We start from the raw sequence: 18,317 nt of genomic DNA on the forward strand, positions 1-18,317 counted from the left end.
CAAGCTGTATTTACGAAATGCCTACAACCTGGTGAGGATTCGAGAGGGGGACGAGTGGAAGACGGCTTTTAACACACCAAGTGGGCATTATGAATACCAGGAACAACGCGCCTGCGGTGTTCCAGGCATTGGTCAATGACGTGCTCCGGGACCTCCTCGACTACAGCATCTTCGTGTATATGGATGACATCCTAATATTTTCAAAGGACATGAGTGAACACCAGCAGCACGTTCGGGCAGGTCCTCCAACGCCTTCTCTGTCACCAGCTCTACGTCAAGGCGGAGAAGTGCATGTTCCACACAGAGACAGTCTCCTTCCTGGGGTTCATCGTCACGCAGGGGGACTACGGATGGACCCAGCCAAGGTCAGCCTGGTACTGGATTGGCCCCAGCCCTCATCCCTCAAGCAACTACAATGGTTTTTAGGGTTTGCAAATTTCTATAGGTGATTTATTCGCAATTTTAGCTCCCTAGCCGCTCCCCTGACAGCCCTCACCCAGACGAGCGTGCGCTTCTTCGCCTGGACCCCGGAAGTGGGGAACGCATTTGATGCGCTTAAGCGCTGCTTTACATCGGCCCCGGTCCTAGGGCATTCTGATCCGTCCCTGCCGTTCATTATGGAGGAGGATGCTTCAGACGTTGCGGTGGGAGCAATCCTGTCCCAGTGGTTCCTCACGGACGGTAAGACTCACCCCTGAGCGTTTTTCTCCCATCGGCTGTCCCCGGTGTAGCGAATTTACAACGTGGGGAACCGTAAGTTGTTACCGGTCAAGCTCACCCTGGGGTAGTGGAGGCATTGGCTAGAGGGGGCCGCCCATCCGTTCGTCATATGGACTGACCATAAGAACTTAGCCTACATTCAGGGGGCCAAGATGCTCAACACGCGCCAGGCCAGGTGGGCGTTGTTCTTCACCATGTTCCGGTTCACGATCTCATACCGTCCGGGGTCGAAGAACACCAAGCCTGACGCGCTCTCCCGGCAGTTCAACCCCGTGGACATGGTGGAGAGGGACGACCCCATTGTCCACAACGCCCTGATTGCTGCCCCAATTTCGTTGGGAATTGATAGGCTGGTCAGAGCAGCTCTACGATGGGAGCCCGATCTGGGCGGAGGTCCATCGGGGAGGATGTATGTACCCAAGGCTGCGCGGTCACGACTGCTTCAGTGGGCGCACGTGTACGACCTCACAAGCCATCTGAGGGGCGCAGGACGTTGGAGTTCCTGCGTAGGAGGTTCTGGTGGCGATCAGCTGAGGGGGATACGTGCGCCTTCGTTGCGGCTTGCACGGTGTGCACGCGCACAAAGAGCTCACTTCAGCCCGTGGCAGGGCTGCTCCGACCCCTGCCTATCCCCAAGCGCCCCTGGTCCCACATCTCGCTGGATTCCATTTCCACCCTACACCCCTCTAATGGATACACAGTCATCCTGGTTGTTGTGGACTGCCCACTTCATTCCCCTTCTCAAACTCCCGTCGGCCCGGGAGACAGCTAAGTTGGTGGTGCAGCATGTTTTCCGGGTCCACGGCCTTCCCCAAGATGTGGTGTCGGATCGGGGTCCTCAGTTCGCCTCCAGGTTCTGGAAGGCGTTCGCCACCTGCCTCGATGCCTCCGTCAGCTTGTCTTCCAGCTTCCATCCCCAGTCGAACGTGCAGACGGAGCGTGTCAACCAGGATCTGGAGGGGGTGCTGAGGTGCTACGCCTCCAGCTACGTGGAATCAGCGACTGGCGTGGGCGGAGTACGCCCACAACACCCTTCTCTGCTCGTCCACCGGCCTGTCTCCCTTCCAGTGCCAATACTGGTACCAACCCCCCCTATTCCCCGAGCAACAGGAGGAGGCGGTGGTCCCGTCGGTCCAGGCCCACCTCAGTCGCTGTCGCCACACCTGGAGGCAGGTACGGGCGGTGCTTAATCGGGCCTCGGTCAGGTCTCAACATCAGGCCAACCGCAGGTGTTGCCCAGCCCTGTTTTTTTGCCCGGGACAGAGGGTGTGGCTCTCCACGCGGGATCTTCCCCTCCGCGTGGAGTCCAGGAAGCTGTTTTCCCGGTTTGTCTGGCCTTTCAGAGTGGTCCGCCTGCAACTCCCCCCCACCATGCGGGTGCATCCCACGTTCCATGTGTCCCTCCTCAAGCCCGTCGCCACCTGTCCCCTGGCTCCCCCTCCTGGTCCTGTTCCCCCGCCGCGCCTCGTCGGAGGGCAGTCAGCTTTTACTGTTGACCGGATCCTGGACTGCCGGCGGGTGGGGAGGGGTCTCCAATTTCTGGTGGACTGGGAGGGTTATGGGCCGGAGGAGCGGTCTTGTGTGCCCAGGAGGGACATTCTGGACCCAGGGCTGATAACAACATTCCGTCGCCTCCACTCGGAGGCGCCGAGGTGAACAGCTAGGGCCGTTCGTCGGGGGGTTTGGGACCACCAGTAAAGATCCTTGTTTCACCATCTCTGCCTACTGCCTACTGTCTATCCTGCACCGCACCTGGGTCACACCTCACACCAACCCTTACACTTCTATGAGGTAGATTATATGCCTAGTAGGGAGCAGGCGTAGGGTGTTAAATTGGGACCATCTTCTTTCACGATATGCACAGAAAATAAGAGCAATGTATTTTCAAAATTATGTCTCCTTTTCATATTTCATAACCTCCACAGGGTTTTCTAGAATAGCAAAAAGAATACAGTTAATTTATGCTACATTATAGCATACTAAATGTGTCTGATCAGATATTAGTACAAGAATAGATGAGCTGCAACCTCCACTCATTTGCCCAGACAGAAATCAAATAACCAAACAGAGATTCAGTGAAACAAAATCACATTAATTGATTATCAGACAAGTCAAGGGCTTTAGGTCGGGATATAGCCTAAGCTACTACACGAGTGAAGGGCAAAATAATCCACCTGTTATATATGTTCTGATAACAATGTTAGATGAGCAAACTAAACTAAAGATTATCATCATGAACACACCTCAATTTGGCTAACATTTTACCAGCCTAATTGTAACCAAATATCCAAACGGAGATTCTGTGAAAACAAAAAGCTGACATTGATTGATTTATCAAGATGTGTCCCCACGCTTGTCTCAAAGCAGCGCGATAACGTTGTCCCAATTATAACGGTGCTGAAATTATAGTTGACCACACACAGCTATTGCTTTAAAGTATTTAAAACGGTTGAATGACTTTGGGAGTTTCAGTAAGCAACAATATGATATATTCCTTCAATGGCATTAGCCTACTTTATTCAAATATTTTGGTCATTCAGTGATATTCATTCCAACAGTAATAATTGATTGTCGGGTTGTGGTTAAAAAAAACATGCATGCGTAGTGTGTCACGTCCTGACATTGAGATCTCTAGTTGGGTTAGTCAGGGTGTGAAATCTAATTTATATATTTTTATGTTGGCCGGGTATGGTTCCCAATCAGAGGCAGCTGTCGGTCGTTGTCTCTGATTGGGGATCATACTTAGGCAGCCATGTTGCCTACCTTAGTTGTGGGATCTTGTTTCTGTTTGGCTTGTTTGATGTTTAGCCTCTTGAACTTCACGTTCTGTTGGATTTTGTTATTTTGTCAGTGTTTATTAAAATAAACGACTATGTACGCACACCACGCTGCACCTTGGTCCGATCCTTTACACAACGAACATGACAGAAGATCCCACCACCAACGGACCAAGCAGCATGGCCAGGAGGAGCAGACATGCTGGACACAGGTGGGGAAAACATTCTGGACATGGGAGGAGATATTGGCCGGTAAGGGACCCTGGGTGAAGGAAAAAGCCCAGGCAGGAAAGGATCAACGGCGACATCGTAGTTCAAGACCGCGAAGGAAGCCCGAGAGGCAGCCCCAATAAAACATTTTGGGGGAGGGGGCACACGGGGAGGTTGGCGGAGCAGCAGGAGGCCCTGGAAGGGCTGATTTTGGAGAGGGAGATAGCTATAGAAGAAGCCGCTATGATAGATGCCCTCCAAGACCTGCAGCTCAGTACTCTGAGAGAGGAGACCATCGCCTTACGGGAGCTGTTAGTTAAGAGGGAGCAGGAGCTCTCCCTTCAGAAGGAGGCGCTGCAGGAGGCCCACAGGGAGAAGGAGTCAGTGGATGCACGGAGAGAGGCGCTGGCCAGGCAACAGGAGGATGAGAGAGGAATTAACCTTCCAGCAGCAGAGAGCTCGGTCCTTAGAGCAGAGGCTGGCGGAGCCAGGTTTAGCAGAGCCAACTCCCCGCACTCGCTTTGAGGAGCGCGTGACCGTGCAGGCACCAGGCTATGCGCCGGCTTTACGCACTGTGCCGTCAGTGCACCTTCACAGACCGGTACGGCCTGTACCTGCTCCTCGCACCAAACCAGTGGTGCGTGTCTCCAGTCCGGTGCGGCCCGTACCTGCTCCTCGCACCAAACCAGTGGTGCGTGTCTCCCAAGCCCGGTGCGCCGTGTACCTGCTCCTCGCACCAAACCAGTGGTGCGTGTCTCCAGTCCGGTATGGCCCGTACCTGCTCCTCGCACCAAACCAGTGGTGCATGTCCCCAGCCTGGTACGGCCCATGCGTGCTCCTCGCACCAAACCAGTGGTGCGTGTCTCCAGCCCGGTGCGCCCGTTCCTTGCTCCTCGCACCAAACCAGTGGTGCGTGTCTCCAGTCTGGTATGGCCCGTGCCTGCTCCTCGCATCAAACCAGTGGTGCGTGTCCACAGCCCAGTGCATCCTGTGCCAGCGCCCCGCAATGGCACGAAGCCTCCAGTGATGATCCATGGCCCGAAGCATCCAGTGATGATCCATGGCACGAAGCCTCCAGTGACGATCCATGGCCCGAAGTCTCCAGTGATGATCCATGGCACGAAGCCTCCAGTGATGATCAATGGCACGAAGCCTCATGTGATGATCCATGACCCGAAGACTCCAGTGATGGTCCAAGGCCCGGAGCCTACTGCGACGGTCTGCAGTCCAGAGCCTCTAGCTCCGGTTATCTGCTCCACTCCAGTGCCAGAGCAGTCCGCTCCACTGGTGCCTAGTCCTGCTCCGGTCAGATGCTTCACTCCAGTGCCAGAGCAGTCCGCTCCACCGGTGCCTAGTCCAGCTCTGGTTATTACATTTACATTTACGTCATTTAGCAGACGCTCTTATCCAGAGCGACTTACAAATTGGTGCATTCACCTTATAGCCAGTGGGATAACCACTTTACAATATGTTATTTTTTTTAATAATTTTTTTTTGGTGTGGGGTAAGGGGGGGTAGAAGGATTACTTTATCCTATCCCAGGTATTCCTTAACGAGGTGGGGTTTCAAGTGTCTCCGGAAGGTGGTAAGTGACTCTGCTGTCCTAGCGTCGTGAGGGAGCTTGTTCCACCATTGGGGTACCAGAGCAGCGAACAGTTTTGACTGGGCTGAGTGGGAACTGTGCTTCCGCAGAGGTAGGGGGGCCAGCAGGCCAGAGGTGGATGAACGCAATGCCCTCGTTTGGGTGTAGGGACTGATCAGAGCCTGAAGGTACAGAGGTGCCGTTCCCCTCACAGCTCCGTAGGCAAGCACCATGGTCTTGTAGCAGATGCGAGCTTCAACTGGAAGCCAGTGGAGTGTGCGGAGGAGCGGGGTGACATGATAGAACTTGGGAAGGTTGAACACCAGACGGGCTGCGGCATTCTGGATGAGTTGTAGGGGTTTAATGGCACAGGCAGGGAGCCCAGCCAACAGTGAGTTGCAGTAATCCAGACGGGAGATGACAAGTGCACAGATTAGGACCTGTACCGCTTCCTGTGTGAGGCAGGGTCGTACTCTCCGAATGTTGTAGAGCATGAACCTACAGGATCGGGTCACCGCCTTGATGTTAGCGGAGAACGACAGGGTGTTGTCCAGGGTCACGCCAAGGCTCTTCGCACTCTGGGAGGAGGACACAACGGAGTTGTCAACCGTGATGGCGAGATCATGGAACGGGCAGTCCTTCCCCGGGAGGAAGAGCAGCTCCGTCTTGCTGAGGTTCAGCTTGAGGTGGTGATTCGTCATCCACACTGATATGTCTGCCAGACATGCAGAGATGCGATTCGCCACCTGGTTATCAGAAGGGGGAAAGGAGAAGATTAGTTGTGTGTCGTCTGCATAGCAATGATAGGAGAGGCCATGTGAGGATATGACAGAGCCAAGAACTTGGTGTATAGCGAGAATAGGAGAGGGCCTAGAACTGAGCCCTGGGGGACACCAGTGGTGAGAGCACGTGGTGCGGAGACAGATTCTCGCCACGCCACTTGGTAGGAGCGACCGGTCAGGTAGGACGCAATCCAAGAGTGAGCCGCGCCGGAGATGCCCAACTCGGAGAGGGTGGAGAGGAGGATCTGATGGTTCACAGTATCAAAGGCAGCAGACAGGTCTAGAAGGACAAGAGCAGAGGAGAGAGAGTTAGCTTTAGCAGTGCGGAGAGCCTCCGTGACACAGAGAAGAGCAGTCTCAGTTGAATAACCGGTCTTGAAACCTGACTGGTTTGGATCAAGAAGGTCATTCTGAGAGAGATAGCAAGAGAGTTGGCTAGAGACGGCACGCTCAAGAGTTTTGGAGAGAAAAGAAAGAAGGGATACTGGTCTGTAGTTGTTGACATCAGAGGGATCGAGTGTTGGTTTTTTGAGAAGGGGTGCAACTCTCGCTCTCTTGAAGACGGAAGGGACATAGCCAGCGGTCAAGGATGAGTTGATGAGCGAGGTGAGGTAAGGGAGAAGGTCACCGGAGATGGTCTGGAGAAGAGAGGAGGGGATAGTGTCAAGCGGGCAGGTTGTTGGGTGGCCGGCCGTCACAAGTCGCAAGATTTCATCTGGAGAGAGAGGGGAGAAAGAAGTCAAAGCATAGGGTAGGGCAGTGTGAGCAGGACCAGCAGTGTCATTTGACTTAACAAACGAGGATTGGATGTCGTCAACCTTCTTTTCAAAATGGTTGACGAAGTCATCCACAGAGAGGGAGGAGTGGGGCGGAGGAGGATTCTGCAGGGAGGAGAGTGGCAAAGAGCTTCCTAGGGTTAGAGGCAGATGCTTGGAATTTAGAGTGGTAGAAAGTGGCTTTAGCAGCAGAAACAGATGAAGAAAATGTAGAGAGGAGGGAGTGAAAAGATGCCAGGTCTGCAGGGAGTCTAGTTTTCCTCCATTTCCGCTTGGCTGCCCGGAACCCTGTTCTGTGAGCTCGCAATGAGTCGTCAAGCCACAGAGCAGGAGGGGAGGACCGAGCCGGCCGGGAGGATAGGGGACATAGAGAGTCAAATGATGCAGAAAGGGAGGAGAGGAGGGTTGAGGAGGCAGAATCAGGAGATTGGAGGTAGAATGATTGAGCAGAGGGAAGAGATGATAGGATGGAAGAGGAGAGAGTAGCGGGAGAGAGAGAGCGAATAATTGATAAACGTGTAAAGAAAACTTGGTAGCGGACGTTCATCAGTCCTGGAAGAAAGAAAATAAACATAATTGAGTTTACTGCATCTTGAGCAGGGAGTCTTAATAAACCCATGCGTATACATAATTATACTTCAGACACATTTATACTTCAGACACAACAGATGATACGGTGTCCCTTAAAGCTGAATTAGGCACATTCTAAAGTAAACAATCCCAGAGCCCCTCTTAAATCCCTGGTGCTACCCAAACTATAGAATTGAGAAATAAATTGTCAAAAATGTGTCTTATTCAATTCTTCACCTCTGTCCCAAATTTCCCACTGTCTCTCTTACAGCCTGTTTGAGTTCAGTGTGTACTGGCGGCTATCTATTGTTCCACAGGAAGCTTATCTCTTAACCCAAACACCAGATCGCTTAAACACGAGAGCAGTGGACCAGGCCTTGAAGAGTGAGCGGCCTCTAATTTAAGTCGCAATGCTCAATGCCTCTGTCTTACTTCTTCAAATTACTAAGATATTACATTATTGGATTGCTATCTGAAAGCCAATTACCATTCACTTTGTTACTTTCACTAGTCTCCATATCTGTTTCCCTCAACTTGGACTTCCTTCCATATAGGAAGACCTCAATCACTACTGCTTAAACACATGGATCACTCTCAAACAACATTCTGCTTTTCCCCCTATTTCAAGGTTTAAAACAAAACAAAACAAACATGATAACTTTCTCCATATTGGAAGGCATTGTTTTCATTTTAGTATAACTTCAAAAAGTTACTTTACATTTTTATTACCAATCTCTGTTGGATATTCACTTTCTGCTTCAACATTTATTAAATGTCTATTATTTCAAGATTCATATGTAATGCTTTGGAGGGATCAATATGTATTAACTGGGTTGCACTGTCTATCAGTCCTCTGTAAATGGAATGCTATGTCCATAATAAGTCTCTACCTAGCACGTGAAATGGTTGAGTAGGTGAATAAAGAAAATCATTGGTTCTATTTAACAGGGTATGGGCTTATTTCAAAATGTATTACCAGGGTGGAGGAAATCTCATAAGCGTGTATAGTTTTATTGAGTAGGGGTAAATCAAGTCCCGTACAATGCTTTAACCTCATTTTCATCAAATGATCCATAAAGTGACCATTCTGAACAGAATACTTTTTACACCACTTACGTATGTCTACGTGTGGGTGTGCAAGTTGTATATTATTATTATTTCTGTTGTTACTTAATCAGATCCCTAGTAACCCATTATACAACTATTATGTTACTTTAACTCTAGTAACCCATTATACATTTGTGCTACATCACAAATTCCTCCTCTACACCAATATTCACTAGTGTTCTATTTAACAGCATATTCATAAATAGTACTTTCTCCTTTCATATCTCCATACAGAATCCCTTTATAACGTTATAAATCTTTAGGTTTTCACCTCCACACCGCAGCAACAATCACAACGCAGCAGCCCGAGAGGTAAACATATCTTTCAATGGCTTCTCCTGTCAGTGCTCACTACATGTAGATCGATGGGCGGTGGTGGACAGAACCCCTAGATAACGTTATAGATGGGGTGGCAGGTAGCTTAGTGGTTAAGAGCGTTGTGCCAGTAACCGAAAGGTCGCTGGTTCTAATCCCCGAGCTGACTAGGTGAAAAATCTGCAGATGTGCCCTTGAGCAAGGCACTTAACCCTAATTGCTCATGTAAGTCGCTCTGGATAAGAGCGTCTGCTAAATGACTAAAATGTAAATGTAATAGATCTCAGCTCACACAGAACTGGTTGGGGTATCCATTCTTTCACGCACTCAGTAATCCTCTTTCACACTGGAGCTAGTCCCCTGACAGCTCTCACTCACTCTGTACAGTCAGCTTAATATCCACATTTCAATCTTGTTATCCAAATTTCAAGCAGCTTAACATCAAAATTTCAATCAATCATCTTATTATCCAAATTCCAATCAGCCTAACACCCTAATTTCAATCAATCAGCTTATCCAAATTTCAATCAGCTTAACACGTCCTTTCCACACTTACACAACCACACACAACTTTCACATCCAAACTCACTCGGTTATCTCCCTTATTACCCCATGTGCATCTTCAACTATTCTCTGTCGTTACCTCCTATGCACCATATGTATCTTCACTATACATAAAAAATATCACAGAGTGCACCTTATGCTATTCTCTACCAGTGGCTGTAGACCACGTAGACATTTCTCTTATAAATGCCTACAGACAGCTGTCAGCGGGGCATGGTACCGTTACTTGCCCTCACTCTAGTCTTCTCTCTAAGACTAGCTCTAGCCTTCTTCCACATCATATGTATCTTCTGCGGTTCCTCTATACTCTCTACAGTCGCCATAGTCTTTACAATATCTATAGTCCCTGAGCATCTGTAGTCCCTAAGCATCAGTAGTCCCAATAGCATCCATAGTCCCTACAGTTATAGCATCTATGGTCCCCACAGCATCTATAGTCCTTCAGCATCTGCAGTCCCTCAGCATCCATACTATCAATAGTTTAAATAGTCATAAATGCTGTGGTCTCTATAGACTCTATAGTCTTGCTGCTTCCCATACATATAGAATAGCACTTCATGCTATAACTTAAGGCTTGTGGTACCCTCTTCTACATCTTTATGTTTAGTTTAGTTGGTTTAACATATAAAATAAAATAAAGAAATTCATTGAAATTGACTTACTGAAATCAGTTGCCGTCCCTCAATTATTCGCCGATGATGTGTCTCCTCCTGGGCAGCTCACAGAAAGGGTCTGATCTGGGCAGGTCTCATCGTGTTTTGGTCAGATGGGAATTTCCCTTCATAAAATGCGCCACGGTGTTCCTCGCAGACCCCCACTGGAAAGCACAATCAATCATAAAGTTTGTGATGCCAAATTGTCGTGGAAATTCTTACACGGGGCACTCAAAGTTAATCTTAAATGAATCATTGTTTATTGTCAGCGCGCTGGAGAGGTTCCAACAAACTTAATGCACCATAGTGAACGTCTGTCAGAAGCTCTGCTGGGACAGTGTCAGCAGTTGTCTTATATACTGCTATACACAGACAAGTTATATTTGCATGATTTAGCATAATTAGTTCATCATTACCGTTTTGTTTCATTCATGTGACCGACCAATACTGGTTCATAACATGTGACAGACCAATACCTCACGAGGCTTCTTCTCTCTAAGCTGAGACCTTGAAACTGAGATATCTTTCGTTCTCAAAACAAAGGTCTGGGCGTACTGCCAAATTGCAGCTACTGATAGTGAGGATTTGTTCAGTCAGTCTCTTGCATGAACACAGTGCATGAACACAGAAATTAGTTTTAGAATAGCACAAACATAGAAATTGATAGATAGAAAAGCACCAACATAAAAATGTTCATCACACTAGGTTGAGTGATACCAGCTACATACTTGAGTGTCTGGGCCGGTTGCATAAAACCCCTTAATTTTCCCCTTATCTTTTCGCTTAAAGTTTCCTTAACTTTAAGTCAGTCACACAAAACATGTAAAGGTGAATTTCCCCCTTAAATTAACTGAAAAAGTTAAGGGTGCCTATGAGGTCACTTAACTGCTTCATTCAGTATGGATATCAATGTAAACAGTATTTGTGGAGGTGAATGTTGGTTTCAAAAGGAAAACATCCACCAGCTACTTAGCTAGCTAAACAATGTCAGGTGCACAATCCATGGCTACAAAGCTAGCTGGTTAGTTAGCTAGCTAGCTACTCGATTGACATACTAGAAAGTAACAAAAAACATGGTTTATTATCTTCTGAAGCAATTTGGTTATCCTGTCTTGATTGTAGAACTTCTATTTTGCTATCTCACAAAAGAAATGCTATCTCTTTGACGAGACTTTTAGTCAGTGAATCAGTCCATCGCCATGTTAACCAGATACTCTTTCTGCCGTACATGCCTTCAAACTACCGGTTTTCTCCAAATCAGCTCTAACTTCAGAAACAATCCCACAACGCCCTGGGGTCAGCGTCACACGGTGAATGAAAAAACATCGTATAAATTGGGATACATTTGTGAGAAGGTGGCAGGCGAATTGGGTGTCTATTTGTCAATCTGCGGGGCACATTTCAACCCTGAGAACTTCCACGACTATCAACAATGGAAGGAGGGCTTCAGCAAGAAGTTGCCTCTCAAAGTAGATGCTGTCCCTACCATTAACGTGGCTTCTAAAGCATCTCAAACAGCCAGCAGTACCAGCATTATCACTGGCATGGAAGTGAACCGGGTAAGTGAAAGAGCTAGCTTGCTACCTCTATGCTAACGTTAGCTAGCTATAGAGCTACCGCATCTAGCTCACGTCTTTCATCTAAATAACACTGGCAAATCTAACCAAATGTAAACATATCTGCCAGCTGATGATAGCTAACTGCTGATGCTGTGATAGATAGTACAAGCCTATGGGAAAATGTAATTTTCAAGGTATTTGTGGGGGCTGCGCGTTGCGGAGAAGCCCTGGAGCCAGGCTTTCTTTGGAGGGGTGGATTTTGGTCAATGTGAACGTTTATTTTTGGAACTCATCGTGAGTTTTGTTTTGGGTTCTAACTTGAAAAATGATTTGTTAGTTTACTGCCGGAAAGCCCCGAACGCAAGATTGTAATTTCTATGACTCACACGGTGGAGAAACACATTGCCTGTAGCCTACTGTACATGGTAAGCTGGTGCGCACCAAGTGGCACTTCACTTTTTATTATGGAAAACGGCTGTGAGAATTGTTGTGTCGAGAAAACGTTGCTAATTATGCTGTGAGACCAAGGAAATCCGCTGACGCTGTACTTTGATCATAAAGGTTTATTATATCAGAGTATTCCAGCTTCAATTTATGGATACCTGCAGGCACCCGGAGAACAGCCGACCCAAATTCAAATATGCTATTCTCACCGTCCTTTGTCCCAAACCATAGTATGTATCCTATGTAATCTGATATGGGTGTTTTCCCCTACAGACCACTCCCAGGAGTCCACACAACAGACTTCCTCTGCTTTAGGGTACTCCTATAGAACTGCTCTCCAGATGTCTCCCTGGGCCAAATCAACATTCTCTAAGCTACCATTTGCAAACATTAACAAAGTCATAATTCCTCAGATACTACATATTCCCCCCTTCGAGACAAATTAAGTCTCGAAAACAAAAAGAATAGGATTATGACAAGTAACAATCTCTTATTGAGTATCTTTAACAATAAACCAAAAACACATTTTTCTATGGAGTGTAAATACATTTCTATGAAATATGAACAAATCTCTATGGAGTGTGAATACATTTCTATGAAATATGAACAAATCTTTATGGAGTGTGAGAGCGAAAAACCTGTCTGGCAGCCTTCTTTCCAAATATCCCTCCATCAATTAAGACAGTAAAATTCTCTCACGGCCCCTCTGCCCCAGGCAACCACCTAAGTACTCCAGATCAATTCATACATCTTTATCAATGCATTTTAACCTATGATGCAATTTGAATACACATGAAAGCCTCAGCAAACAAAATACAATCAAAAATGTCCACATTCAGGCTGGTCGACCCATCGAACCCTCCTGTGGATTCTCTCTATCCCTGCCTAGACCCCATATCCCTAAGCTTCCACGAAATAAACAAAAACATCTCAGATCCCCACATGTACCCAATAACAGCAAATATCATTCTACAAAAATTAATACAGAAAGAATATGACACAAATTATGTATTACACATGCAAATATGTCTATATATCATTGCAGACACTGGAATGTAGTCCACTACACTTCATCTCCTCAGCAGTGTCGACTTCCAATGCATCGTCGATGATGGAATCGGAACATTTCCACACCTTCCTTGTTCCACTTCCTCCAGTCCATTCATATTGTCCTTTCATATTGTCCTTGTTTGAGTATATGAATCCCCTCTACATATTCCCCCCATATGCTTCTGGAAGAAAAGAAAAGACCAAACAGTATATTTTGCAAAACAACACATTCAAATTAAAACATCAATATTAACTAAAAATATAAAAATGATATATAAAATGAATCACATTCTATTTCCCCCCTTTGATTCATAACAAAATACTAAAATCACCATAATATTTAAAAACATTTGATAATCAAAATTGATATCTATCTATCAATACTCCTTTGAGTCTTGACAGAAGGTTAAACCCTCTTATCGTTTCATTTGCAAAACCCTTCAAATTATAGGTAATATTATCTATATGATCTCCCCAAATTTTACACCATACCATGGAAAAATCCCCACTTCTCTCTTAGACTTATCCTCCAATGATAGGCTTCCCAGACTATGAAACTTCTCTCTTTCAGAATCAGATTTCTCTCTTTCCCCTTGCTTCCCCTCTTTTAATTTTAAAACCTCATATGGAAGCTTCAACTTCGACATGTAACAACATCCTGTCCATCCATAGGGTAAGAATATATACGCTCACCACAAACCCCTAAACATCTCTAAAATCCCCAATAGTCACATCACCAGGCAAAAGCTGATCTTTCACCATCAAAGTCCTGCTCTTCTTACTAACTGGAACATAAAAAGTTACATTATATTTCTCATTACTAACCTTATGTTCATGCTTACCCAAAGTCATCATATAATCATCACAATCTGATATTCCCCTAAACATCCCCTTTCCATCATATGTTTTATTAGAACAAAAACAGCTTTTAGCCCTCACTGGTTTCCTCTCCAATGCTTCAGGAGTCGCTGTTAACTGATTTTCCTTCCCATCTAACAAATTCACATAGGGTAATTCATTTAACCAAGAACACTTAAACCTAAGCCTAAACAAATGTTTCGACAATGACATTATTGTATCTGTTAATGATTGTTGCTGATACAACAGCCATGATAAAGCATAAGATTGACACGTACTTGATAGAGGTTTCGCTACCTTCTAAGATTCAACCCCCTTTTCCTTATGCTGAAATTCTCAACAGACATTTACCCTCAAGATTCCTCACTGATCTTACAGAATGAGTTAACTTCTTGAACCGAAGATTCCTACCTGCCCATCCATCTTTAATTTGCAAAACAGAAAAATCAAATCCATATGCCTTCCATTTAGTTTCTCTCTTCCCTAACGAACTGTATTGATCAGATATATCTTCTTGTCTTCCATTAAAATCAAAGAACTCATCCTGTACCTCCATGATAGTATCCTGCACTATTTCAGATGAATCTACATCCTTCTCTACTACCATCTGCTCTCCTATCTCAACACTATCCTTACTACCATTGACAGCACTCTCCATCCGTATCATAAACTCCTGAGTCACTCTTGCTACATCCTTTAATTTCAGAAAAGTTGTTGTTGGTGTCTGTGTCATATTTCCTACATTTGTTATTGCCGTCGTACCATTAACCTCTTTCAAAGTTACTATTAAAATAGTTGCTTTAGTTGATGTATTAACACTCTTAACTATTTCCAGTTGAAAAGTTACAGATATCCTCTGTGTAGTATTTACTGTTGGAGTGGCTACTGTAATATACTTCTCTTGAACTTCTTTGGTGACTGTGGAAGCTTCAACAGACTTCAAATCTTCCATCATAAGTGTCACCTTACGAATTACATAGCCTTTTAACCAATAATTCTTAACCGGAACAAATGTTAATGCTTGCACTAGATAAGTACACATATATTCTCCCTGATCTTTCCATGTAACATTACGCAAAATAAGTGAACAATCACTCATAACCCTCTTCCACTTCATATCGTTGTACAAAATATACTTCCTTTGACTAGGTGAAACAGCTTCTACTTCCGGTCCTGATAACAACACTTCTTCTCCATAATTATCTCTCCATATGGGAGGAACCTCACCTCTACACATTCCTTCTCTCACATCTACAAGGAAGATGAGCTGTACCACCCATCCTAACCCTAATGACAGTCTTTTCCTCTAAAATTGGTGCTGGAGCGATTGGCTCCCTTGTAATCAAATGTGATATATTTATAGCTTTAATAACTGTCAATGTTGAAAGAGTTGAATTGCTTCTCACTGTTGTTTTAATAGACTGAAGTGTTGATGTCATTGTTGTTGATTCATCCATTCTCCCTAAAGCTTTGAACTCTTTACTTGTATTTCCATCTATCACCACTAGTGTCACTACATTAACTCTCAGTCCCAACTCTAATCCCTCACTTTCAACCTGTTGATTATAAAAATACACTTATAATCACCTTGATCTTCCTGCTGGGAATTGTAAACATAGATACTGCAATCACCCTCAATCTTCTCTTATAATTCAGCAACGCATACTTTCTCAATGCAACTGCTCCTAACAGATCTAAACTCCTACCATATCTATCTTCCCACTGAACTCTAAATGTCCCTTCACCACTGTTCTCTCTCTCTTACTACTAACATTGAAGCTTAGCTGACTGTCCTAGAGTTCCTTCAACCCTAGTTTTCCTAACTTTTTTAATCTGACTTTTCTCCTAACTTTTTCAAAAACCATTTCACTGATTTATCCACAAATTCCTTTCCCACTAATTTTAGGATATGTGATCGGGAAGTCCCCACCTGCTCATGACTTCTTTACACACAGACTTGGCAATCGATTGAGCATGTTTTAGCCTAGTTTGAAATCTTATTCACCTCTTGGTGTAGGAATGTAACCAAGAAAAACAGTCACCCCCTGTAAACATTATTTTTCAGACAGATTGTCCTCCTTCCTATGATATAATCAATCTTTTTAAGCCAATATGGTTCCCAAAAACCCTACTCCTTTATAATCTTCTCCTAACCTTAGCCTTCTTTAAAAAATCTTCACTGAGATTTCCAATCCAGAATACTAAAGACAAATCCATTTCTGTCATCATCAACAATTGGTAAACCTTTTCCTTTGGCACTTCTACCAGACAGCCGTCTGGTGTACATCTTATTGTACAGTTCAACTTACACAATGCATCTCTTCCCAACAATGCAATAGGTATATGTTCTGATACCAGTATGGGTATTGTACATTTTTTGATTTTTATAGCAGAGCTCAATTGGTTCCTTAAGAGTAATCAACTGTTTTACTCCCTCAAATCCCTATCCTAATTTAGTTAATTTTACATAGTGAGATGTGTAACCTCTTCAGGCTGAACACAGATAAAAGCTGTTCCGCTATCCATCATCACTTCCCATAGTCCATTGTTTATTTTCACCTCAATTGTTGGATCTTTTTCCGGTCCTGATGCTACCAGCTGACACCTCCCTTTCGGATCTTCTAGGCACCCCTAGAATCCTTGCTCTGGGCCCCTATAGGGTTCACCTGTCCTCCAGATGATCTTCACTTGCTCCTGTATCTTCCTCTGAAATTCTTTCTTTCCAGAAACTATCTATGGATATGAAACAACTTGTACCACTAGTTGTGGCTGGTACAATTGCATTTGACCTTGTTCAGTTGAAGCTGTGGCAGTGATTGTTGATTTGGTGCACACTGATTCTTCATAACCAAAGCTTTTCTTCTCCTTCTTATTCTCCCCCAGTTGTATTTCATCAAGTTTTCTGAGAGTTTCTTGGTCCTGTTCTTTCTTGTTGTTGACATATCGGTATTCTTCAAAGGCTTATATTCTAAGTTCTGTCCTCGAATGATCACCTTGCATCATCTTCTTACTTGTGCTCTCTTTCCTTGGCCTCAATGTATTATTCTTCTCCTCCAATTCTTGGGATCCTTTTCTCAGCAGTTTTTCTCTTCTTCTGTATCTTCTTGAGTTGTTCTTCCAGTTCTCTTACTTCTTCTAAATTATTCCCCTTATCCAGGCATAATACACATCAGTCTATATCTCTTTCTATTTCTTCTTTGCTAGTCATTGTAGGATAAAATCCTCTTGAACATAAAGCACCTTTAATCTCCAAATCTTCATCGCTGTCTCCATCTTCACTTTCCTCAGAGATCGAATCTCTAGTATCCTTCTTCCTTCAACTTCCATCAGAGATCAAATCTCTAGTATCCTTCTTCTTTCCTCTCTTGCCAACTTCCTTCTAATCACAGAGTCATATCCACCCATGATCTCTTCTCAATCACTCTGATCATCATCATCATCATCTTCTTCATCTTCAAGTTCCATCTTCCTTAACCTCACTCCACCCTTAGTTTCCAGACATCTCATTTTCTTCTTACTTTTGGAGTTTTCTTTATCGTCGTTTCTGCTTGTCCTCTCTCTATTATTCAATCACTTTCAGCATGTTGATGACGTCAGGGTTAAAATCCCTTCCACTAGCTATGGTTGTTCAATGTCAGGCCAACTTTTATTCCCTTTTCCAGATAACCTTGCAATACCATTAACTAGAGGATTACTATTTTCAACTATATCAACAGGTGTAATTACTTTCATAGTCCTGATGTCCTTTTTCCCCCTTGTAACAACTATTTTATATTCCTTTATTGTAAATTATTTCATTATTTTAGACCATATAGCCTATAGTTCCCTCTTTTTTTTTTTTTTTCAAACTAATTAATTAATTTATTTATTCATCAATTTATTTATTTATTCATTTTATTTTACCAAATTATTGATTAGTGGCAATCTTACCACATCCAATCAGGAAAGTAAAGGAAAGTAGTCACCTTAGAGCAATCCAAAAATAAAGACCTACAATCCAGCAACACTACAGTACTCGCAAACCAATTGCTTAATAAGCACCCAATGACCTTAATTTTACAGAATAATGTCAGTACTCGATTTCCCCTCAACTCTAATCAAACCCACTCATGCACAAAAACTCCAATATGCAATTACATCAGTTGATCAGTCTGTTGCCAAGTCCCTGTCAAATTGTCATAACATCAAATATGCTAGGCACACAAAATATCCTGTATGGGAAGGTACGTTTTGTAAATAGAACAGTACTGGCCTTAGTTTGACTGAATCCTGTTGCAGCAGACTCTGTCGCATGATGTACACCCTGTCGCATGATGTACACGTCAGCAATGCCACTGCTCTGATTCTGTC

This window comes from Coregonus lavaretus, assembly GCF_964263955.1.
Source record: "Coregonus lavaretus genome assembly, chromosome: 15".
In the NCBI taxonomy this organism is placed as follows: Eukaryota; Metazoa; Chordata; class Actinopteri; order Salmoniformes; family Salmonidae; genus Coregonus; species Coregonus lavaretus.